Source organism: Notechis scutatus, chromosome 3 (assembly GCF_049901735.1).
Source record: "Notechis scutatus isolate UNSWTSFEM ecotype Mainland chromosome 3, rNotScu1.2, whole genome shotgun sequence".
Lineage (NCBI taxonomy): Eukaryota > Metazoa > Chordata > Lepidosauria > Squamata > Elapidae > Notechis > Notechis scutatus.
Window position 1 is genome coordinate 178236019 of NC_142011.1, and position 26036 is coordinate 178262054.

The following is a 26036-nucleotide window of genomic DNA, read 5'->3' on the forward strand; positions in this document are numbered from 1 at the left end:
TCAGTCCTATTTTTTGCTCCAATCCTTGGTGTATTTGTTGATGTGACCAATCCATCTGTACTTTCTACTCCTCTTGCTTGCCATTTATCTGGTCTGAGATCAGCTGGTATCTTTAAGTGGTGCAAATGGATCTAAGGATTGCTTCTCCTGGGTGGGAAAGATTGCTTTGTCAGGTCACTGAGCACAGGAGTCTTTTGTCTATGGGGATTCTTCAGTCATCCAGATCATGATTGTTACAAAGGTGCTTTTTTCAACAGGCAACTGGACTTTCTTGGTTTCCAGAAAGTCCAGTTGCCTCTTGAAAAAGCACCTTGGGACAGGAGTCTCTTGCATTGTTTTGGAGTGGTCAAGGCACATGATTGCTCACTGATAGTAAGATTTTAAAAATAGGAGATAGTGGTGTAGACCGTCCCTCATTTTAGTTTTCTCTCATAATAAGGCTTATTAACATGGCACCAGACTTGATATTATTTATTATTTATATATTATTTATTATTTATTATATTATTTACATATCTGTGCATGTACTGATTTTATTGTGATCCTGACAAGCTTGAAAGGGAAGAGACTTGAACCTGGGTCCTCAAAATACTTTGTTAAATTGTCTCTTTATCTCAGCATTTTGTGGCCCAAGTGTGCCCACCCACTTTCTGGAGGGCTTAAATGACCTGTCTGCTAAAGGATTTCACTTTATGAGCAAGAGTTGGCTGCTGATATTTAACGTTGGATTTTAACTATTTTAATTCCTTAAGGGGCTTTGCCACCCTGCCTGATTTGTAACTCCAGGTTGTAGGTATTGCTGATGAAAAGGAAGATATGTGGACAGTTTGGTTTAAGTTTCCATGATGGCTGTGACTGTCATTGATCTTCAGTGTATATTACCCATTTCTAATCTAATGATTGGTATTTAAGGCAGGTTTTTGCAAGCAAAGAAGCTTTTTGTATTTTTGTACAGGTAATCCTTGACTTACAACAGTTCATTTAGTGACCATTCAAAGTTACAATGAAAAAATTGACTTATGACCATTTTCATACTTACAACCGTTGCAGCATCCCCATGATCACGTGATCAAAATTCAGATGGTTGACAACTGTCTCCCATTTATGATGGTTGTAGTCTCCCAGGGTCATGTGATCCTCTTCTGCAACCTTCTGACAAATCAAGTCAATGGGGAAGCCAGAATACTTAACAGCCGTGTTATTAACTTAACAACTGCAGTGATTCACTTAACAAATGCGGCAAGAAAAGTCGTGAAATTGGGCAAAATTAATAAATTTCTCACTTAGCAACATAAATTTTGGGCTCAATTGTGGTCGTAAGTCAAGGAGTGGTTGGATGAGGGGAGAGGAGGCTGGGCATGACAAGGATTGGCTAGGAGGGGAAGGGAGGGGTGAGGCAGGTCCAGGCATGGCAAGGGAAGGCTGGGTGAGATGAGGCACACCTCAATGTGAGTGATGTTGAGTTGGCCACGCCCACCCAGTCACATGATCACCCAGCCATTCCTACCCAGCCAGTCATTAGGGCAGAGACTGGTTGTTAAATTATTTGAATCCCACCACTGACTGTGCCCAAATCGTATTATCATCTTGGTTTTCAGGTAGTCCTGTGAACCAAATTACTTAACTGTTAAAAGTTATAACAGATCTTCAAAAAGCTACTTACAATATGTTCTCAGAGTTATAAATCTGAACACAACCCTGTGGTCATGTAATCACAGGCAACCAGCCTACATTTATGACCAATTGCAGCATCTTGCAGTCATATCAGCATGATTTGCCACATTGTTTTTACCGGTTTCCAACAAAAACACCCATTTAAAAGAATAGATTCATTTAGCATTCACATGATTTTCTTAACAGCCCTGGTGACTTGCTTTACATAATAAAAATGTTCATAAAATCGAGTCTGGTCACACAGTGCATCAGCTTATGATCAAAATGACTTATGACCAAAATTCCAGGCTGTATTGAGGTTATAAAGAACTACCTGTATTTCTGTTTGCAACTCTTTAAGAGGTATCACTCTCTGAACTTATCCCAGATCTATCAGGATCTATTTCACTTGAGAAATCCAATTTACATAATTTGTCATTCATTTGGATTTCCCAGAGGAATTGTCAATCTTATATTTAACTGACATGATAAGATGTACCAGATTGTGGTGGAGAAAGTGAGCTTCTAGCTAATAACTGAGTACACATAGCCATAGTCTATGCTATGCAAATTCTTCTTTCAAATGTAAAGCAGCATTAACATACAGTTTACTACTGAAAAAATGGCATCAGATGCATTGATTCCCATTGGCTATTATGATCATTTCTTGAGTATCCTCCCAAGACAGAAGAGACAACCAAGAAACAAATCTTGACCTTGCAGCAACAGACCCCACACTTCCTGCCTGGAGGTCAGCAGATGCTAACTTACCAAGAGCCTCCTCTATTGAGTACTAAAGATAACCACATTGTACAGCTTGAAAATCAAAACATGGTAAAGTGCAAGAGTGCTTAGCTATGCAAAACTGCTTAGAGATAACTTGATGAAGAAAACCAGGCCTGACCAACAGTACTTAGCGAAGGTCATTTAGGAAACAACTTGTACAGGATCAAAATTTTGGCATAATGCCAATCTGTGAAGGCCTCTAGAATTCCTAGCTAACTTTGGCATTTTGACTTGTCTCCTGACTTCCTAAGGAGTATCCTTATTTAGATGTTATTCCCCAGCGAGTTATCTTTTGGATTCTAAATTGGACTGGAAGTTAGCTTAATGGATTATAATGGCGTTAATCCAGTTAAAGCGCTGATGTTTGAAAGAATAATGGAATAACACAGTTGGAAGGGACCTTGGAGGTCTTCTACTCCAACCTCCTCCTCAAGTAGGATACCCTATATCACTTCAAAAGAACACTCATGCCTGAGAACTAAGCTCTTTGTGAACTAATGTCTCTTGCCTGTCCAAGAATATCCCCCTACAAATGAAATTTATGCAGAGATGATTCACAGAGCGTGCTAAAATATACACAGAGCAAGGATTAGTCTAGCATGCATTATTCCATTTCTCCTTTAAAAGTTTAATTGTAACACATGAAGAATTCAAAACTACTTAGTGCAATCTCAAAGGAAAGAGACCTTTTAAAAAAAGTTAAAGGCTTCCCTCCTACTATGCACAATGTACGGGGGGAAATGCCATATTTGGGCATGAGATGGAGCCACACAAGAGCAGAAAGCCTTTGGATTTAGGGCCTTCCTCAATGTTGCATTCCCTGCTGGTTATACATGCTCCTTTCTGCAATACTTTTGGTCAGATTTTTTTTTAAAAAAGGAGTTTTGGATGGCAACAGTAAAATGACATAATAAATTGGATTTCCCATCCACCCACCCCTAAATTTTGGCAATTTCCATTTGATGCATCTTAAGTTAGATAGACTAGTTAGATCACTGAATGAAACATCTAGCTTTATGCAGGAACACAAATCAAAGCATCCATGACAACTGGCCAACTATCTTCCTTTGAACATATCTGGCGAAGGGAACCCCAATGTAATTGCTTCCATTGTCAGAGTCCACTTAAAGTTAGGATATTTTTCCTAACATTTAACAGGGATCTCTCCTCCTGTAATACTGGATACAATACTTGAGCTGCCTGAAGTATGCACGGCTAATTATAAAACAAGCTGAAGAGTTATATGATATATCTGGAACAAAGCAGGAGAGACTATGGGTTTAGCTATGCAAGAGTAGAGCCACAACTAAAAATTCCTGCCTGTCTCTCTTATGCTGTACAGCTATGCTTCCTAAATAACTAAGCTACAGAAAGGACAGCGGCTAGAGAGGGAGGTTATCAGTCACTAGAAAATCTTAATCCCCAAATATACTGGCACTGGAATCAAAACCATCACATATTTAGAACTTGATTTGGGTCACCCTTGAGAAAAAGACCATCTGCCATTGTGAGAGAAGATTCCTTTTGTGATCATACTTCCAAACTATACAAATTTTACTGTAATAAGAACCAGCCACTTGCACTGTAACTTTAAAAAAAAAAATTCACTGCCCTGTTGTCAATCATGCATGTTTAGTAAATGAAAGTAGAAAAATCACCTAACAGATTTCTAGTGCTTCCTTTCACCTTAATGAATAAACATTTGTAAATCAATGCAAGCTTGTGTGGGTGGGGCTCATTTTCTAGACATGTGATTCTTGATGAAAAACATCTGATTTATGATGGCACATGTGTGAGAATGCTTTTAGAAAGCTACCATTTTTGTGTGGAAATTAAATATAGGTAATGGGAAAACACTTTTGGTATATACAATTTTGGTTGCAGAGCTAACATCTGGAATAGATTCTGTTTCTGTAAACTACACATGCCTTCCCTTCTCCCACATTCCTCAAACAGCAGGCAGTTGAGATGATTTTGCCTAGTTTATTCTCATTTTAGAAAGAATTTTGCCTGCTATACACTAACAATGTGTTGCTGGGCATGATGTAGCTAATATCTCCCTAAAAATCTGAAATCTCTCTGACAAAGAACCAGGAGGTTACTTTTAAGTCTTCCTTAGATCAAACTATAGGTAGGCAGATTTTAGGTTGATTTGATCTAATTTATTTTTCCACTAGCATAATGGCAAGATTGAGGGATATAGAAGAAAAGAAAGACTAGTATTCAATATTTTAGGAAGGATGTTGACAAAATAGAGGAAGGGGTTTGCAAGGGGGAAAAATGCTGTGGGAGACTTTGAGATGTTTGATATATTCAGCCTGGAAACAAGAAGACCATGAGATTATCTTCACATTTCTGAAGGGGCAGAACCTTTAGAAATATTCCAGAAGACAAGATAAGAAACAATTTTGGTTGGTCATAATGAAAATTTTTTCCAATGGTAAGAGTTATTCAGAATGGTAAAATTGCTTCAGGTGGTAGTTGATGGAGAGGCTGGATGGCCATCTGTCAAAGATACTATAATACCTGTACTGAGCAGGAGGTTGACTGTAAAGATCTCCAAGATCCTGTCCAACTCTTAGATTTCTGTGGTTCTACTGGAAGAATGTTTGAAAGAGCTATGAGTTATTATTGGAGGCAAAGATGATGACCATTTATCAATGCAGTCACAAGCAACTTAATCTGATTCAATGATATCTAACTACCTCAATAAGATCTACCATTTAATTATAAAATGATGACTGAAGAAACTGAACACGAACCAGTAGTGGGATTTAGTCGGTTGTTAACTGTTTGCCCAGTTTGCCGAACCAGCTGAAGCCTCACCCTGTTCAGGCCTCTGGAGGCCTTCTCTAGCCTGTTACAGGCTGAAATGGAGCCTCCATGGAACCAATCCACTTATTCCTCCCCACCCCATTTCCCATGGCTTTACTGTACTTACTTTTCGAAAAGCTGCAGAAGAAGCTGATCCATGTGGCAGAGAAGACAAAGTCTTTTATTTAGAAGCCAGTGAAGCTATAAGAGATGTAAGGAAAACAGCTTTCCCCATCTGAATAAAAGACAGGCTTCTCTGCCATGAGGGCTCTAGGCTTAATTTGGGCACGGTTGGCTGGCATGGAGCAGTCTCCTCCTTGCTACTGACTGGCTACTTCAAATTAGCAGCTTCAGAGATTGGAATGTGGCAGCCAATCAAACAAGGGGCTTGTAGTTCAACCCAATGACACAAAGGAAAAAAGATCCTCATTGATTGGCTGCTGTTGCTACCTCAATCCCTAAAGCTGTCCGAAAGCAGGAGGCCTGCTGGCTACATGGCCCTAAGCAAAAGTCTTTTACTCAGAAGCCAATGAAAATGTTTTCCTTAGATTTCATGTTTTGTACAGCTTTGCCATCACCTGAATAAAACACTTGGACTTCTCTGCCAGTGAGTCAGCCTTTTCTGGGCCTTTGGAAATCTTCAAAAAGCAAGTAATCCATGGGAAATGGGGTGGAGAGGAATAAGTGGAACCTGGGATGCTAGCAAAGCAGACTGTGGAGACCCAGTGGGGCAGGATGGGGGGGAGCAATTGTGGGGACTCCAGGGGAGCATGAGGTATCTCAGTGGATTGGGGGAGGCCTTGGATGGCCTGCTCCAGCACTAGGCCCCACATGCTGTTCTCCAATCTGAGATACCTCATGTGCATTTAATGACCTGCACATTCGATTAACAAATACATTGCGGAAAGCATGGAGTGATCACATTCATTTAAGGTGATTCAATCAAACGAATCCCCAGGTTTCAAGCTCTATTACATTTGTAACTGGAGGATTACTTGCATAATGAGAGTGAGTAAGGATCTTAGGGAAGTCCTGCCTTAGCACCACATGAGTCCCATATCATGCCCACCCAGTCACATGACCACCCAGCCATGCCTACCCAGCCAGTCATTAGGGCACAGAACCGGTTGTTAAATTATTTGAATCCCACCACTGGCACAAACCTCAATTTAAGATTTCTATGACTAGCCCATAAATGTATTTCCCGAATTTGAACTGAATTTAGGATATACTTATAGATTACCATATATAAGTCAGCTTTTGTTCTGTCTCATCTGAAAGTTTTCCTAATTTTATCATCTTAATTTAAAAGGACAAATTTTAATATCCCTATTAGTACAGTAAACCTATAGGAACAAAAATAATTGCCAATAAAATTAAGACAATTATCAATAGTTTCAAGTATAAATTGCATCTATCCTTGAAATGTGTATATAAAGCTAGATTCTCTTCTCTAAAATAGCCTTTGGAACAGAATTATAGTAGCCATAATTAGCTTTACAAAAATGTTCCAGATTCTCCATAAATGTACAATATACAAAGTAAAAGAATTACCTGCCAAGGGTGTGATTTGATGACAGCAGAATCTGCTTGGAAGCTAAGCAGTGTCAGATGTGGTTGGTGGTCGACAAGAGGACCAAGATAGTTTGAGATTAAATTAGAAAATCAGAACACATTGTGGAAGAATATTATTGCCAAGAAAACTGCATAGTTGAATTCAGATGCTTAGCAGGAGTAAAACTTGCTAAGGTTTGAAGAAGTATTTACCTTTCTTATCTCAAAATAAAATTCACTTATAAATATAACCAAGAAAGGAAAGCAAGTTCTAAAAACTAAAGAGCAAAATGAGAGATGGGGGTGGGGAGTCTTAAGTGCCAGCAAACAGAAACTTTAACTAGCATCTATTACTAAAAATATCTATTTGGGAAAACATTTTTCAAAGTCAAAGGTAGAGTGGTTGAAACCTATTACTCTGAAATCATTAGCTATAAATATCACCTGTGCTGTTATGTCTACCTTTGCAAACATGAAAGCTATTAAAATACATTTGCAAAGAGGAGTCTAAAAGAGAATGAACCATAAAAAGAAACCTACAGAACATTTCACTATTCCCAATTGCAAATATTGCAACCTGGGTCAGTTTTTGAATTAGGATTTGATCCTCTCCCTAAGAAAAATAGGGTGGAGAAAGTTTTGAAAACGTTTATTACAAAGAACAAAACAAGAAAGTAAATGCCAGGAGCAAGCTTCCTAAAACATGACTAATTTGTAAGAAATGCAGTAAATGTCTTCGAGAGGTATAATCTGGCTCACCACCAGCACCACAAAATTAAGGCATTATTGCTGAGGAACTTGCTGAATTCAAAGGTATGCCTCTGAAAACAAACTACCCTTTGCTGAAGCAATCTGACTAAAAGCACAACAAAAGATTTAAGGCTAGGGATGGGCTATAGGCTTCAGCAAAACTCATAAAATTTCTATGTGGCAACATGGAAGTTAGGAATTTTTGGAAAGAAGACTCTATAAATTTGAGGGGGATCAAATGGCAGGAAAGCAACTAAGTGGACAGTCCTGCATCTGCATTCAAGGTGTCTAGGCATAAATAAACATTGAGAAATGTAGACTTTTACACTGTGGCTTTATGGTCTAGGGTCTCAAAAGTATAAGGTATCCTGGATATACTTAATGTATCAGCTACTTCACTGTGGCATGCTCACACATGTGCATGCATTGGAAGCATTATACAGATCAATGGTGAATATATACATACATAATCTAAAAAAATAAATCCATTGCCCCTAATAAAGGTTAGTCAAGAAGACCTACCAAATAGACACAGGCATATGTCTCCTTGGCTGGGTAGTGTAGTAGAGATAGTAAATCAACAATATAGATGTCAAAAACACAGAACATAAGATATAAACATCAACATGAATATTGTGCCTCTGTGTTGAAGATACTTCTAGAAGCCTCTTGACTTGGAGAATGAGGATAAGCATTGCCACGCTTATAATATCCCCTATTATAGGTCTCCTAGATACTAAACCAGATTGCATCTATTCTGGGGGTGAACTAATTGGTTCAAGAATTTCCCTCATAAGCTTCTTAATATTCTGTAGCATAGCAAGATAAATAGAATAATGAGGGCCATAAGGTAAATTACTCACTTTTTGGTTTCTGGGTTGTGTAAAAAAACAAGCAGGCTAGCAAGCACATAACGAATGGTAAACTGCAGGTTGAATAGGCCAAGTCCTCTCAAAATTATGGCCTAATGGGTTATTTACTTTTATTTATTAATTAAAACATGTAATAAACTTTAAACCATCAAACATCCTTGACCATCAAGTTTTCTGCTCTCAAAAGAGAATACATAAAAACACTCATTTTATGATTTGAAAAACAAAGTCTCTACCCACAATTCCTGCCCAAAACATATATCAAGGGAGAGTTGATTAGAAAAAAAATACTTTCCTACATTACTAAGGGTGAAAATACACAACCATGTAATGCAAGTTGTTCAATAACTATTGTACGTTTAGGTGGGCATGTAATCTCTTCGATATCAGTGATTGTACATGGGTTATTGATTAGATCAAAAGTGATTTTGTCAGAGCCTTTCAAACTTGGAATATATATTGCTCACTTCTTCAAGAGGAAGTGACATGCTGAAAAATGAAATGTGCACATTTCCCCTGCAATACTACTTTAATAAGCACCCATAATTCCACTTTGGTAATCACATCTTCATATGTTCTGACCCACTTCAACTATCTATGAGGTTTGAATGCAAATTGAATATATTAAAAGAACATGTTTTCACCTGAGTGGAGATAACTTTTATATGTCACAAATGTGTATTGCATTTATAAATTGCATAACCAGAAGAATGATAATCTAAATGAATTTTTAAAATTTGCACATTTTACATATAAAAATGTTAGTACATAGTTAAGTATTAATATAATTTATCACTGAGAATCCTATATTTAAAAGAGATAGTTGATGACAGACATTTGCTGCTGAAATAAGACTTGTGATTGGTGTATAATATTTATAGTACAAGATTTAACATATATTGTGTTGGAGAGCAGCAAAATTTGGTATATGGCTTCCTATTCCCAATTTACTTCCACTATGAAACCTTGTAAAACCTCTATTTTATCATGAATATCAGGAAATCCATAACCAAAACAATAGAAGTTGCAAATAAATAATGACAAAATATTTTCTTGCACAATGTGATCAATGTAATGTGCACTTCAAAATTTAATAAAATGCTTCCATTTCTTGAATTTTATCTTTACCTCCAATTGACATAACAGGTTAGTTTATATATTTCTTACATTGTACTTAACTATCCAGAAATTCTGTGTGTTGTCTTACCATTTTTTCTACCATCTGTAAATGATAATCAAATTGTATTACTAGAAAGATTTAAATAGCCTATAATTATTAGTCAATATCTCACTAAATATCTACCTTTAGTTTAATAGTTGCCACTGAACCAAAGCCACACAAAAAATAGCTTGGAACAAGTGATCCCTCTAAGCCAGGGTTGTCAAACCCACAATGACACATTGTCATCACATGACTTATAACAACTTTTTTCCCCTTCACTAAACCAGGGGTGGGCATGACCAGCACATGACACATCTGTCCCGAGAGCCATAAGTTTAACACGCCTGTTCTAAGCATTAGAGAGAATGAAAGGTTTGCATGTTCCTTTTTCTTTTAGACTTTCCTGTGCTGACAGAGAAAATCTGCACATAGGATAAACATGTTTGGATGAACACTGTTACATTGTTGAATCTCCTAGGTTTCATGTACTAAAGCGAATTGTAGCCACATTCATTTTCATATTTTTAATGTCTAAAAGTTTTGATGTTTCTGATTCTAAATTCTTGATTCTTGGATTCTAATCAAGCATTTGTGATTAGCTGATCCATCCCATCCTAATTTCTAATTTAAGTCACATATTGTTTTTTTCTTTTTTGCATTGTTCCTGGCCACCATATTATATTGTGATAAAATGCCAAAATTGACTGGATCATACAGCATGCTAATCTAAACCATATTTAGGCTTTTAGCACAATATGTGAATGCAGTCACAGTGTGACTCTCCAATATGCTCCTAGTTCGAGTGCCTGTTAGTCTTTAATGCTGTTACAAGTGGACACAAAGTTAATTTGATTAAATATAAGGAATTACTTCCGATGATACTTTTCTTGTGCCATGGACATACAAACTCTATACTAGGAATGGGAACAGAATCAATTCTGCTGTCTAGACAAACTTCAGAATCCTAACTCTTCTAAATAAGGGAGAAAGTGGTTAATAAATAGAACATTCATACATGTAAGAATATGAGCCTGAGGGACAAAGTTAATTAAGTCTTGAGTAAAAAGCTTTAACTTCAAGTTGAAGAACTATATGAACTGCAGGCCAGATGACATGAAAATGTGTCACTGACATGAAAAAAGAAGTTGATGGAAATTTGATTCTCCTTCTAGTATGAAAGCAGTCCAGGCAATTTAACATTTTGTAATGCCACGACATGGCAATGCCAGCCTTCTCTTCTCCACAGTTCATGTAGTATGTCAGGGTAGGTTGAGCTAGATACAGCTAGTGTTGGTTTTCAGAAATTCTCAAATTTGTGAGTAAAGAAATCAAAGTAAATATTTTTTCTGACTTTCTTTAGAATTCTGGGAGTTGAAATTCACACATCTTAAGGTGGCCAAAGTTGAGAAACACTGCTGTAAAGGCAGGAGAAAATGCCGAATAATTTATCAAGGGCAGTTTATGTTTATGACACCAGCACCACCTTTTTAAAAAATGATCATTGGTAATGGGTTTCTCTTGGGATTTAATTGAATAATGGGAAGTAAGTTAAATCACAGATTGCAGGAAAAAATATTACATAATGAAAGACAGGACACAGTGTCCTTATAGCTCCTTCAAAATAAATAAGTGAAAGAACATCCCATCCCACTAACAAGAATTTCTCTGAAAATATCTTCTCAATTGACAGAATTTCTAAAGCAAATTCTCTTTGCTTTGCAAAGAGAACGGCTACCTGTCCTTGGCTGCTAGAGCTGGATAGTACTTAGGAAAATATGAAATATCCTCATCAAGTTTATTGGCAACCTTGAATCATGTCAATTATTTCTCTCCCTTTTCAGCCTTGCAGAACAGAGTGTGCTGTGACTATCAAAATGTTCTCTCAGATTTATTCAGAACAAGCATTGCATGCCATTTATATCTGTAAATTATTGTTTGTACATTTAATACAATATTTGATCGGGTGTGGCAAGTCAGAAATAGAAAGATATTCAAAGGCTTATCATATAACTCATCAGCTTTTTACAGATAGAAATACTGTATATGAAAATAAATAATACTCTAGGACTCTAAACAGCAACCCTGAAGCAGTTTTAATTTACTGATTTGGTCACAGATTTCAGGTAAAAAATATAGTGGGTAAAACCAATATTATCTTCATTATATAATAAAATTTTAACCTCCCCTTTGCTACCAAAAGTGCTGTAGAAGTGTTTCTATTCTCTTGACAGACCTGGAAAAGTTATGCAGGATTGCCTTAGTACTTAGAAGGAACACTTGGAAATTCTAGGGCTGCATGCCAGATCAGGAAATAAAAAAAAAAAGATAAAATATCATAATGGAAGGCAAATGAAAAAATCATTTCAATATGGTAGCCATGGAAACTACATGATTAGTCCAAGTCAGACTAGACATAAAAAACAAGGAGAGGAAACCATTCATTTCCCCAACTCACTGAGGAAAGATGGGTACCACTCTGCATGCTTTAAATTTAAAACTTTCCTTGTGTAATGTTTAGAAATAAACCCACTTAGTTAAATAGCTATTCTTCTCAGAAGAAAATGTGAATTGCGAAAGTTTGTAAAGATTCATCTTTGGAAGAATAACATTATGTAACCCTTCCCATTTTTGTCATTGTTACAACTTTCCCTTTGAATTTTTACCCAGAAGTATTTTTCTTCTGTAATTTCTCCACTGCCATTAAGATGAATGAACTATAATTTTAAGTCACGAAGATTTATTATTTTACCCTAGATCTCTCTCTCTCTCTCTCTCTCTCTCTCTCTCTCTCTCTCTCTCTCTCTCTCTCTCTCTCTCTCTCTCTCTCTCTCTCTCTTTCCCCTTTCCCTCTCCCTCTCCTTCTTTCTCTGAGTCTGTCTGTATTCTGGAAGGGAAGAGGAAACTTCACTACGTGTATTCTGGCTTCTCTATAAGAGTATCTGAACCAATCTGATTTTCCATTCATAGTGGGATCAGTCCTGAATTTAAGAGTGAATAAGTCAGACAGAAACCAAATATTGCTTTTAAATTGAGGGACACATTGGTTGGGAAAATAAGTACAGAGAATGAATGGTATCTAAAGAGAGATACAATTTGGTAAGAAAATAGCAACTTATGAAACAAGTAAAATATATTTTTCATTTAACTTGTGCATTTAATTGCTGAAGATCTCTGGTATAATATCTCATATGGTTTACTGTAGTTGTGATTAAACTCTCATTAAAACAATATCCACCATCCCAAAACACACATGTACTAAACATGCACACATATTTATTCCATAGCATTGTCTCGCTTCCTCCAGAATAAGCATATTCATTTTGTTCAAACTCTGCAGTTCCCATTATGCTTTGGCAAAATGCAAAATAATATGAATTCAGGGAAGAGTATTTATAAAACCTCTATCTTCCCAATTGGCCTATTTTAAACTTGTATGTAGGTTTTTTTTAAAAAAAATACTTCTAGGATTTGCATATACTTTTATATTGCAGCTGGTCAAAAACAAAACTTTTCAAGAACACCTACTCTTAATAAAGTGGCTATTTCAGAAGTTTGGTTTTGTTTATGAAAACACATCATTTAAAAATAAAAAGTGGCTTGAGGTTTTGATCTTCTCTTTCAAACAAGAGGAGAAGAAAGAAAGCCAATGGAATTAGTAACACTTGCAGCATATCAGCCCACTCACTTAAAGAAATGCAATTTAGCAAAATGAGTGTAGTTGGAAAAGAAGGCAATAACAAACTACTTACTTCACATCCACTCAAGAAATGCAAGGGGGACATGGCAATTAACGTAATAGTTGTGTTAGTTGGGATATGATGTCTTTGTGTTTGTGAAATGTCTCAATTAAATAAATCTGTTTCAAGTGGGAATTAATTTTAACATTTGCAATGTCAGAATATTTACTTCCAGATACTGTTCTTATTTCAAGTGATGCCAGAATTACATTTTCAATTCATAAGTGTTATCACTAACTTTCTCTACTGTTTTTATTTACTGTGTGTGAGAGAGGGGGGGAGGGAGGGAGAGGGGGGAGAGAGAAGGGGGAGGGAGGAGGGAGGGAGAGGGAGAAACTGAAAATGATTCCATGTCAGAAAATCTGAAATAGGTGGGTGGGCAGCAACCAAATCTACACCCAAGTTATCTTCCAAATTATCACTTAACAGTCTTCATTATGTAGATATAATGAAGACTGTTAAGTGAATCATAGCAACAGCAATAGCACTTAGACTTATATACTGCCCTTTAGTGCTTTACAGCACTCTCTGGGTAGTTTACAATGTCAGCATATTGCCCCCAACGATCTGGGTCCTCATTTTAATCAACCTCTGTAGGATGGAAGGCCGAATCGATCTTGAGCCAGTCAGAATCAAATTCCAGACTGTGGGCAGAGTTAGCCTGCAGTAGTGCATTCTAACTACTGTGCCACCAGGGTTCATATAATATGCAGTCATTAAGCGAATCTGTCTTTCCCATTAACTTTGCTTGTCAAAAGCCCCTTGGGAATGTTACAAATGGTAATCATATGATACTTGGACACTGCAACTGTCTTAAATGCATACCAATTGCCAAGTGTGCAAATTTTTATCACATGACCATGGAGATGCTGCAATGGACATAAGTATGAAAACTTAGACACTTTTTTCAGTGCCATTGTAACTTCAAATAGTCAATTAAAATGTATAGTCCTTTGGGTCCTTCTGTTCTTTTGAACAGTGCATAAAACTATGCTGCAAAGTCTGAAAATTTTCTTTTTTCAGTGAATAAATGAGATGGGACAGAAGTTATCATCAGATTCAAAGTCACAAGAAGTCACATACAACAACACATGTTAAGTTTGTTATGGCATTTTATGGAGAACTAACAGAATTTGGTGAAAATGAAATATTGATTTCGAAAATTGAAATCAACCCAAAATGTATAGTATAGTTTAGACACTCTGAAGTTGATAAAAAAATTATTTTATTAGAAGAAAATTAACTGCTGGGTGAACATATATGCTATTTAGTGCTTTACCTCAATTGTGACTGCTGGATTGTTTGTTAGTTTGTTTCCAGGTACAATTGGAGGATCTTGATGCAATTAAAAAGTGTAAAGTGTTTCATGGTTTGTAGCTAGTAATTTGCAAGCTCAAATAGTTCAGATCTAGATTACCACAAGAAGGCAGTAAAGATATTTTTTTTTTTCTAAATGGACACAATTCAAAAAAAACAAACAGGAAAGATTCTGGGTCTAAGATTTTTTTTATTTAAATCTTTAATATTCATGAAAACATTGATAGACCAGAAATTGTAGCCAATAGGAATGCAGTTTAACATAGATATTAGGCCTGTTAGTCATTTGATCTGTTCCTAGAAACCACAAAGCACCTGAAGCTATTTAAAGGCTCAGCATGGTTGCTTTGAAGCACTTCCACTTTGATAGTCAATTTATTTTTCTGTTTGCCTCTGCATTATAATTGGTGCAACTGTTTTACTACATTTTTACAGCCTATTTTATGATTTTTTTTATTTTTTGCATTTTATGCTTATATGGTTATACATTTCTAATGTGGTTAAATAAATAATTTAACTTGAACAATAAAATAATGCAAGGGATATTACATTATTTTATAAATAAAAATTGGAGTTTTTCCATATTATATATTTCTTTTCTTTTTTTTCATTTACATCATACCTAAAACAATCAATGGCACAGTATCCTGAATGGTTCAGTATTTGGTGTGATGTGGGCAGCAATATGTGGGCTTGCAAGGTAATCTTTAGATTATTTATGATATCATTTGTGTCACAATTCAATCGAAACATTATAAAACAGACTAAAATCATCATGACAAAATGTTAATCTTATAAAGACCATGGAAACTGTCCATCACTTCCAAAGTCCTCTAAAATAAAATAGTTTCCCCACCTGTTAAATGACAGCAAAGGAAGAGGTTCTTCTTTTTGAAAAGAATTTGACAAAAACAATGGATTGTGATGGAGAAGTTCTGCCCCCAGGTTCCCAGACACCTCTCCAAAGTAGGAGGGAACCCAAAGCATGTCTTTTCAAGTGGATTGTATTAAGCAGTTTCAGTTTGAAGGAAACTATTCTGAAGGTAACTCAGAGACAAATAGAAGTAGAGATCTTAGCTTGAGCAGAAGAACCTACATGTTTGGGGTAAAAGTGAGCACTGTGCTTTTGCCTTGTTAGCCAAAATATGGTGTGTGTGTCAGCAGGGGGAAGATTGATATTTCCCTTACAGTATGTAACGTGAGGAATGCTACATGGGTGGCATTGACACTGGTAATATAATCTATACCTTTTGTATCTTATTCTCCATTTTACCTTATCAAAATTGTTATTGGAATGCTTCAGTTGGCCAAGGCCGAAGTCAACATTTCTAGACCCAGCTGATAATGGCCATGGTATATGAAAGACTATAACTTTGAATATAAGAGGAGAAAATAGTTAAGAGCATGAATTAATGAAGAAAACAAAGGATAGAAAAATAGGCTACTGTATGTTGTGCATCTGCAAAAATAAGAGAAAGGAGAAGTCGGCAACAGGTATGAATAAAGGTGATCTGATAATGTGAAGTCGGGTTGATTAATACATAAGACTAAATGAAGTAAGGTAAAAATGTATACGAGACATAAGAACCTGGATCATTTTGGTTGTTTTGGATACATATAAAAGTCCATAGCTTGATAATTATTTCATGCCATACACTTACAAACGGGGATAAGTGTCAGAAACAGAGGGAAATTGTGCAACATTCTGAATTAATACAATCCAGGAGAAAAATGTTATTTTGTCATGTGAATGGATAATAGGAGTAAGATAAGATAGTATAAAGGAATTAATTGGGGTATTCAAAGAATCATGAATTAATGATAATAGCAATTGCTAGATTTGCTTTAAAAATATATCTTGCTTCTGATACATGGTTTAAACATAAGACTGCTGAGGAGTGCATTTGGAAAAGGCAAAATCAGATTATGATAAAAGATTATGAGAATTAGGGAAGGATACAAGAGAGATGAGAATTCAGAATGTGAGACAAGCCTTTATTAGTATATCAAGAGTCAGTCTTGGGCAGAATGGACATAAAAGGAAAGGAAAGTGAAAAATACTAAAGTGAGATGACTACAGAAAAAATGTATTTCTGAATATAATGGAAAGTATAAAAACCAGAAATGATGTTTGATGAAGTGCGTGAAAGAACCTCTGGGTGAAGAAAAAAAATCACACAAGAGAAGACTTGTTTCCAAAAATCAGGAATCAGAGAAAGACACTGTGTAATGTGTATGTAGAGAAAAAGAGTTGGAATGAGAGCAAGGAATGGTTAAAAGAGGAAGGGAAATTGCCAAAAAATGTTGGTGGAGATAAAAGTTGTTTTGGACCTGAGTTAAAAGGGCTACACAAAGAATCTCTGGTAGAATGACTGGAATTAAAAATTAGATGATGAAACGAGAGAATGCTGGAATGAATTTCTATGGGAATGATAGTAATATGTCAAAGAGTTAAATTTAAATGAATTCTATAAATGTTAGGATCAAAGATAAATGATGAAAAGGAAATCACAATGTTATGAAAATGATGAAAAACTAAGGCGGCAGGTGTAGCTGAGTAACTAGAGAAGTCTTAAAATATGGATGTAGTTGGCTTGTGGAATGCCTGTGCAGCTTGTTTAATGTGTATGTGAAGACTGCATTAGTTTCCAACCATTAGAAGAATGCCATTATTTCATCCCTATAGAAAGAGAAAGGTAACAATAATGAATGCAAAAACTACAGGAAATTATTAAATTTCCTAGGGAAAAATGTTTGAAGGAATTCTGATCTAAAGCATATAAGAAATAACAATGAACAATATTTGGAAGTGTAGTGAAATTTATGCTGGGTAGAAAAGTATTCAGACAAGATTATTATTCTCTAGGAGGTCATTAAAAATTCATGAATGTGAGCAAGGTTTTTTGGTATGTTTGTTCATTTAGGGAAATCATATGACAAAAGGGATACAAGAAAGTCTCAGTGACATACGAGTTCTATTCTCTCATTCATGATTAAATCATAGTTGAGGATAAATTTATTGCAGACAGACCTGGCATTCAGAAGCATTGGCCTGAATCAAGGATACCTAAGAAACTGGTTGCCTAGGTCTTCCACTGAACCCTTTGCTTTCTGCCTCTCTTCTACCTTTATCGTCATTTTGAAGTTGATGGTAGAAAAGTAGTGAGTGCATATGATCTGTTATCGGAATGAATGTCATAAGAAATAAATATGGCTAGATATACATAAATAGATTGAGAAATAAAAGACTCAGAAAATTACGATTGGATAAATTTAATGAAAACATTAAAAAAGGAAAGTGAAAAGTGTAACAAACAAGACAAGCAGTACATGTATATGATATAGTAAAACGTAGATCTTCTGCTAAAATGGAAAATTACAGAGGTGCAACTCTGGTGTGGTTTGGTATAAACAAAACTTAGTTCTTATCTTTTTCTTAAATCAACTCTGAATTCCTGTGATGTATTATTTCTTTCTTCTTTTCTATGTTATTCTAATTTAGTTTACCCCAAAAGAGAATAGCATGTACATATGTGTGTGTGTGTATTTAACCATATGTGCTGAGTTGTACATTAAATGTCTTTCTTGGAATCAAATGCTTAGACCAGTTTTCCCAAAGCATGTACCTCTAGATATGCTGGCTGGATACTGTCTGAATTTCAGACCCAATATGTGTAGAAGCTACAAGGCTGAGGGAGCTACACCGAGGCCTCCCTGGATACAAGCTAATATACTGTATTTTATGTGCTTAGATCAACTAAAAGCAGTGTGTTTAGTTGCACCTTATTTTGTGTGTGATGATGGCCCTATTTCCAGAAGATGGCCCTAGCATGTTTATTGACATTATGTATCTTACATAAAAAAGAAAAGACGGGATTTTTTTAATTTAAACAAATGGAGATGAAGTAGATCACCCCACACTAGTTAGAGAATGTTTAGTTTTGAACACAAGAAACAGGAAGGCATGTTCAGTGTTGGCAGGGACAGTGGATATTTCAAATGTTAATAATTGTTAATGCTTTTTCTATATTTCTATGTCATTGGTACGTTACTATGGTTCCTCCAAAACCTGTAGGTATTTGGGGATAATTTCAATGCCACCTAGTGGTAGTGTCTGAATCATCTTCAGAGCTTCCCATGGCTTTGCTGAGCTTCTAACCTTTCCTGCTGTCAGAGGCGGCCTATATTTCATTTCCTCTCATTATATAGCACACAAGGAGGCTTGTAAGATTATTCTCTAAAGATGCAAGAACTGGTTAATTTTGCACCGTTTCTCCCCATCATTATAATCTCTTGCTATAAGAATAGCTGTGTTCTGTGAAATGCTCTGTTCTTAGTATAGCCATTGTCATGTGAATGAACTATCAACGAAGCTTAATGCCATGATGCTTTATTTTCACATTCATGATGTTTTATATTTCAGTAACAAAGGCTGTGGCCAAAAAGGAAAAAAAAAAGAGGAGTGGGGATAGCAGTGAAAGAAATGTATCCGAGCCCTTGATCAGTTTTAAATTCTAATTTTATGGTCTATTCTTCCTCTTGATGCAGTAGCATTTTCCATTATTTGCTTTCCCCTCCATAATCTTTGTTTAAGAGAAGAATGAATACATGAAACTAAGCCTACAGACATTTGTGTTCTAATGGTTTCTGCATTACACTTGAAATATTGGTGTAAATTGCTAGTGGGGAGAGACTAAAGCCATGACATTCTAATTTTCACATATATAATGTGTGCTCTATTGGAGCTGTAATAGGACTATGCTGACAACTGTGTATTGTATTATGATCCTGCTGATACATACATGCATTTAATTTGAGGGATGCAGTGGGAATCCATATGCATTTTCAAGGTTCTCAGATAAAAGAAAATATGTCTGAAGGTGTGTTTTTTTTTGTTGTTGTTGAATGGCAACAAAGAAAGTGGTAGAATGTGTAAGAGAAAGAATAGATTGGAATATCTGAAATATGCCAATGTATCTTTATTGCTAATGATAACAACATTAAATTTATAAGAACATACATTTGCTATAAGAACAATGAAACCCCATAATTACATTATTCTAAGCAAACTAGGATCTCTAATCCATTAGATGTTGAAAGTCAATAGACTATTGCCTTCTTCCACCAATGTATTGATCGACATTCAGAGTAAGCACTGACGAGATGGTATATAATAAATCAATGAAGATTGGTAGGTTTCTGTGTATTCATGTGCCCTTTTGATGACAAAGGGATTGGTATAAGAGCAATTAAAGAGAACTATGAATAGCTTACTGCAGGAAATATTTACCAAGTAAGATTTATTCCTTGGTAAGATATATACCATATACTTTCCAGTCAATGGCCATGATATATACCCAAGTCCAATACTTTCATTTCTAGTCGACGTTTGTCTGTTTCAATAGTAAAAATTCATAGCCACTTCTAGTAAAGTGTTCTAGTTCAGACTCATATCCTGCTTCTCGGCTTCCCAGAGACATTTGTTGTCCTCTGTGCTTATTTATTTATTTATTTATTTATTTATTTATTTGATTTGCCAATTGTTTACAAGATAATAAGTATAAGTGTGTACATAGTTGTGAATACATGAAATGGGTACATATAATAAAAATAAAAGAATAAGAGAAACAATAGGACAGGGACGGTAGGCACGATGGTGCGCTTATGCACGCCCCCTATGCTTGCAGAATGCTGGCTTCGTTAGATAAGCATGTAATTTGATTAATATTCTCCTTGTGTTCTTATATTTACACAATGTGTACCAATCTCTCTCCCCCCCCTCTCTCTCTCTCTCACAAACACACACACACATCTATTCTGTATTGTAATATATATTGCACATTACTGTACACTAATATACTTTTTCATATATACGCTAATAATTTCTGGTCATCAGATTACTGAATTTGATGCTTTGGAATTGATTCAGCAATTTGTATGAGATCTATTTATGTATTTATTTCTCATATTTATATAGCTACCCATTTTACAAACATGACTCAGGATGGCAAATAAAATAAACATTTAAAAAAACACTTATCCAAATATGATTGAAAGATCTGAACCAAATTTACCATTCTGACACTTTGAATGGCATGCTACATGAATAGCCTGGTGTATTCCACACCGTATGCTAGCGTATTCTCTTTTAAGCCTTCCCTCTCCAATCCCTCTGTTCTGGTATGGGAAGAAATGAAGTCAGGCACAGGAGCGATTGCCTACAGAAATCACTTGTTTTTGGACTTCTAAAGAAGAAATGGTGAACTGAAGATGGTTCTATTAAAAACAAAATCAACAACCATGGCAGTATGAAGACTTGGACAAAGAAAAGACTTAAGATTGTCCACAAGTATTCCTGACAGTTGCTCCTTGTGCAACTGTCTACAAGGCAGCAGTCTCTGGAAGATTTAGAGTTCTAGGAGATGACAGAATAACTACCTTGTTCAACCACAGTCTTTAAGGATACAGGTTTTGCATACTTCCTTTGCTAATCACTTTTGGAAATAGCCTATTAATTGCTTTCCAGCTATTAAAAATATTTAGATCGGCAAGTTTTATAGCACTGTATAAGCTTTCTTCAATCTTTAGTGACAAAGTTTTAAATCAAAGTTTAAGAACTTAAATGAAATAAACAGCTAAGGGGTCATTAAAATTTTGATTTTAGAAAGTTACAACAGACTAAGGTACCAAAAAATTGAAATAGGAATTAGTTAATTCCCTTCCCATGGGAAAATGTTACTGCTTTGAATTCTTTTTTAAAAAAAAAAACACAATCGGATGGTGGAACACTAAAGGTAACTAGCAGGACCTAAATTAAGTTTGACTTATTAATTCAGAATGGAACAACATATTTTAACATAGGTTAAACTGAAGGAGATTTTTGAACAATGCACCCAGAAGTTAATTTTAAAACTGTCTGCCTCTATATATAGACTGTATATAAAAAATGTTATAGAAGAGAGACAAGATTTAACAGACAAGACTGTGACTGATCTGAAGGTCGATTTAAAAGTGATAAGTGACAAGGATGATATGGAAAACGATGCTGGACATAGAAACAAGCTGATGCCTTAATAATTAAAATGGATATGCAAATAAAATAAACCAAAACAGTGACCTGATTAATCTTCTATATTGGGTTAACAAAAGAAGCTGGTTAAAGCTTTAAAAAAATGTGCAAAGTAAAGAAAATATTAAAAGAAATCAAGTTTTAGGAAATTGTTTGAAGGGCCTAAAGATCAAGATTATTAAGGGGGAAATCATTTCCTTATACATTTCTTTTCTTTTTCTTTACTATACTCTTACTGTTTTCTATTTTTGGTATCCTCTTTTTATTTCCAGAAACTTCAATTTTGCCTTTTTCATTATTTTGTATTAGTTTTTATCAGCTACCGAGGAAGATGCTCCAGCCAGCATATAAAAGAAGAGTTTAGTTCAGTTTAGGTTTTAAATTCTTAATCTATGTAGTTTTAATGTTTTAATATTTTAATTATTTTAGGCCTTTTAAACTAATTTTAACAAGGTTTAATCACCCTTGCTTCTTTTTTAAATTTTTTAATTTTTATATGCTGTTTTTAGAGATTAACATGGAGGAGCAGCAACAGCGGAATATTTTCCTTCTGTGGTCATATCAAGGAACCAGGACTGATAAGATTGTTTGGATCTTTTCTTTTTTTACTTTCTACTTTTACTTTTTCAGTACTTTATAAGTATTTTTTCAATAGACCTGTGATAGTCAGGCCACAAATTATCAGTTTTTATCATTGTAGTTGTAATTTTTAATAAAATTACTGTTGAAAATAAATTATTTTTTTCCTCACCAAACCCTACTTCTCACAGGATTATCATTTTAGGAGCCCTGCTTCTTGCCAGAACTATCACTCACCTGCACACATTCCAAGAAAAGTGTTCAGATGGGAACAAGGTTGTTGCATAATAGGTAAGCTTCCATTTTGATTTGCATCCTTGGTTCTGCAGGACAAGGGGAACCGATATGTATATAAAAGGCCCTGATAATTGATACTTAGACAGAATAGTGGGGATGGAGACCAGTGGTGGGATTCATATTTTTTTACTACCGGTTCTGTGGGCATGGCTTGGTGGGCATGGCAGGGGAAGGATACTGTAAAATCTCCAGTCAGAGGTGGTATTTGCCGGTTCTCCAAACTACTCAAAATTTCCGCTACTGGTTCTCCAGAACTGGTCAGAACCTGCTGAATACCACCTCTGATGGAGACCCCTGCAGATGGTGCCCCACAGTCTTCCTTTCTACAAGACTAATGATTAGCTTTACTCAGGGATGGGATTCAACCGGTATTGTTAGGGATATACACCCTAGCAGAACCTGCACGGAAGTCAGGCAGGCAGGCAAATATGTGAGACAAATGTTTTTGTAGCTTACACTCAGTAAAACAGATACAATGTGCTAGTTAAATAGTTTATTCCATTAATAGTTTTAGCATAGTCAAACAGTCCATATATCATACACTAGTTCAGTCCGTCCGGGGATTATTCAGTTGCAAAGTCCAGTGTCAAAAAAGAGGTCGGTAAACTTACAAATATCAGTCCAGTAATATATCTCTTCGCAGTAGAGATATGAAGAAGTCGAACCTCCTTTCTTCCTTCAGCAACAGCAAAGAACACGCAGTTAACAATCCATCATCGTCTGCAAGCAATCCAGTAAGCCAGCAATCAATCAAGTTCTCTTGCTCCCTCTTATGGCGCTTTTACAGCCGCACCCAAAATTACAAGCTTTTGCAGTTAAAGTGACACACACTTAAACTCACTATCATAGTCTATATATATTATTTTACCCAAACTACGTTAGGTAACCTATGTTATTCCTAACATACTCCCCTTTGGGGTAATATAATAATATATATATCTATTTACAACCTTAAACCATAGTTGTCACAACTTTCCTTATGTTTGACTGAACCTTGGGCTTTTGTAAATTGATCAGCAATATTTTCTTCAGTCATGCAATATTCCAATCTTATTAAACCATTTTTTACAGATTGTCTTACATTCAGATATCTAAGATCTGTATGCTTAGATCTCGTTTTTACAGCAATATTTGTAGCCAACCATATGGCTGCTTGATTGTCCTCATAAACTACAATAGAATCATTAAAAGTTATTCCCATATCTAATAACAACTGTTTATACAGAATTAAATCAGTACATAATAAAGATAGACATGAAAATTCTGCTTCCATTGTGGACATACTTATGTGTTGCTGTCTAATTGACCTCCAACCAATCAATGCTTTTCCTAATAGTATAGCCGTACCTGAAGTTGATTTCCTAGTGTTTATGTCTGTTGCAAAACTTGCATCAGCATATGCACTTAAAATCAGATCATCTTTTGGCTCCAAATACAATGCATAGTGCATTGTCCTTTTAATATATCTTAATATACGCTTTGTCGCTTGCCAGTGTTGTTCAGTGGGTTCAGCGTTGAATCTTGCCAATTGATTAATGCCATAGGCAATGTCTGGCCTTGACCAATTACTAATATACGATAAACTACCAATTAGTGATTGATAAATAGTCTTATCGAATTTTGGACTTTGAGCATCAGTGTGGCCAAATTCCTGACTCATTGGAGTTTTTGCCGGTTTACAAAGTTCCATCTTGTATGTTTTTAGTAATTGATAAATCTTATCCTCTTGAGATATCTTATAGCCACTTTTGGTTTTACTTATTGTCAATCCTAGATACTTTTTGATTTCACCTAAATGCTTTAATTTTATCCTCTTACCTAATAATGATATTATTTCAGTAGCTTCATTATTAGTTTTTGTAATTAAGGCAATATCATCTGTAAACAACAATAATAATGACACTGTTCCATTTGTCTCTCTCTTAAATACACATGGATCAGCTAAACCTGCTTTAAACCCTATATTGTTTAACTCCTTAACAATATATTGGTTCCATTCGTAACCAGATTGTTTTAATCCATAGAGACTCTTTTTAAGCTTCCAACAGTCATTATTAGTTTTATCATCTTTAATACCTACAGGTTTCTTTAAGTATATAGTGTGCTGCAATGGTGTATGCAGATAGGCAGTTTCTACATCTAAGTGATTTATAATATAATTCTTCTTAGCTGCCCACACTAAAGCTACTCTCAAGGTTGTTGCTTTTAGACTCGGTGCAAATACTTCATCATAATCAAATGCAGTTTGATTAAATCCTTGAGCTACCAACCTAGCCTTATGAGTAACAGTCCCATTTTTACCTGTTTTTAATTTAAATATCCATTTACAGCCAATGGACTTTTCACCTGGAGGTAATTTTACATTTTCATAAACTTCCATTTGTTTTAATTAATTTAATTCTTTCTCCATTGCTTTTTGCCAATTTTCCTGCTCCTTTACTGGATACATTCTAAGTTCTTCAACAGTAGTTGGAACTTTACTAACTTGGCAAACTACACTTGCTTTGTACCTGTCAGGTGGTCTGGTTTCACGTGTTGATCGTCTATGTATTACAGGGCTTACAGGTGGACTTTCATGTTCTACCTGTTCCTGGTTATCTATTTCTTCCTGTTCATCTATTTCTTCCTGTTCTGGTCCTATGTGCTCTTCCTGTACTTCCTCTTTAATTGTATTCTTCTTATTACTGATATGTGATTTTGGTTTTTTGTAGGTTTCTATGATTACTTCCTTACTTGAATCTTGCTCCAGTTTTTCCCATCCTACATGTTCAAGGAATTGTGCACTAGCACTACAGTAAACTCTATGTGTACCTTTTCCCCAGAATCTGTATGATTTGTGATTAGATTCATAACCTACAAAGAATAACTTTTTAGCCTTATGCTGTCCCTTATGTCACAGTTGTGTAGGAATATGCACCCATGCTGGTGCTCCAAATGTGTGCATGTAGCTTAGGTCAGGTTTTCTACCATGCCACCGTGTGAATGGTAATTCACCTGTTGTTGAGTTAACAACATTATTCAATATATGATTACCACACATTATTGCTTCTCCCCACAAAGTTTCAGGTAATCCTGAATCCGACAACATAGTACGAGCCATTGCCTGTATTGTTTGGCCTCGTCTTTCTATAAAGGAATTATGTTGTGGCCTATATGGTGCAGACTTTTTATGTTCAACACCTGCCATCTTCAATCTATTTGGGAATTTATTGTTTATAAATTCCGTACCATTATCAGTTATAAGAGTTACTAGTTTCCTTTTAGTTTTTCTTTCTGCAAACTTCAACCAATTAAAGAAATTCTGATATGTTTCCGTTTTACTTTTCATTAAATAACAGAAACCATATCTGGAATAATGATCCATTATACTTAATATATAACGAGCACCTCCCACACTTGGTTTTTTAGGACCTATAATATCAGCAAATACGACCTCTAGAGGTTCC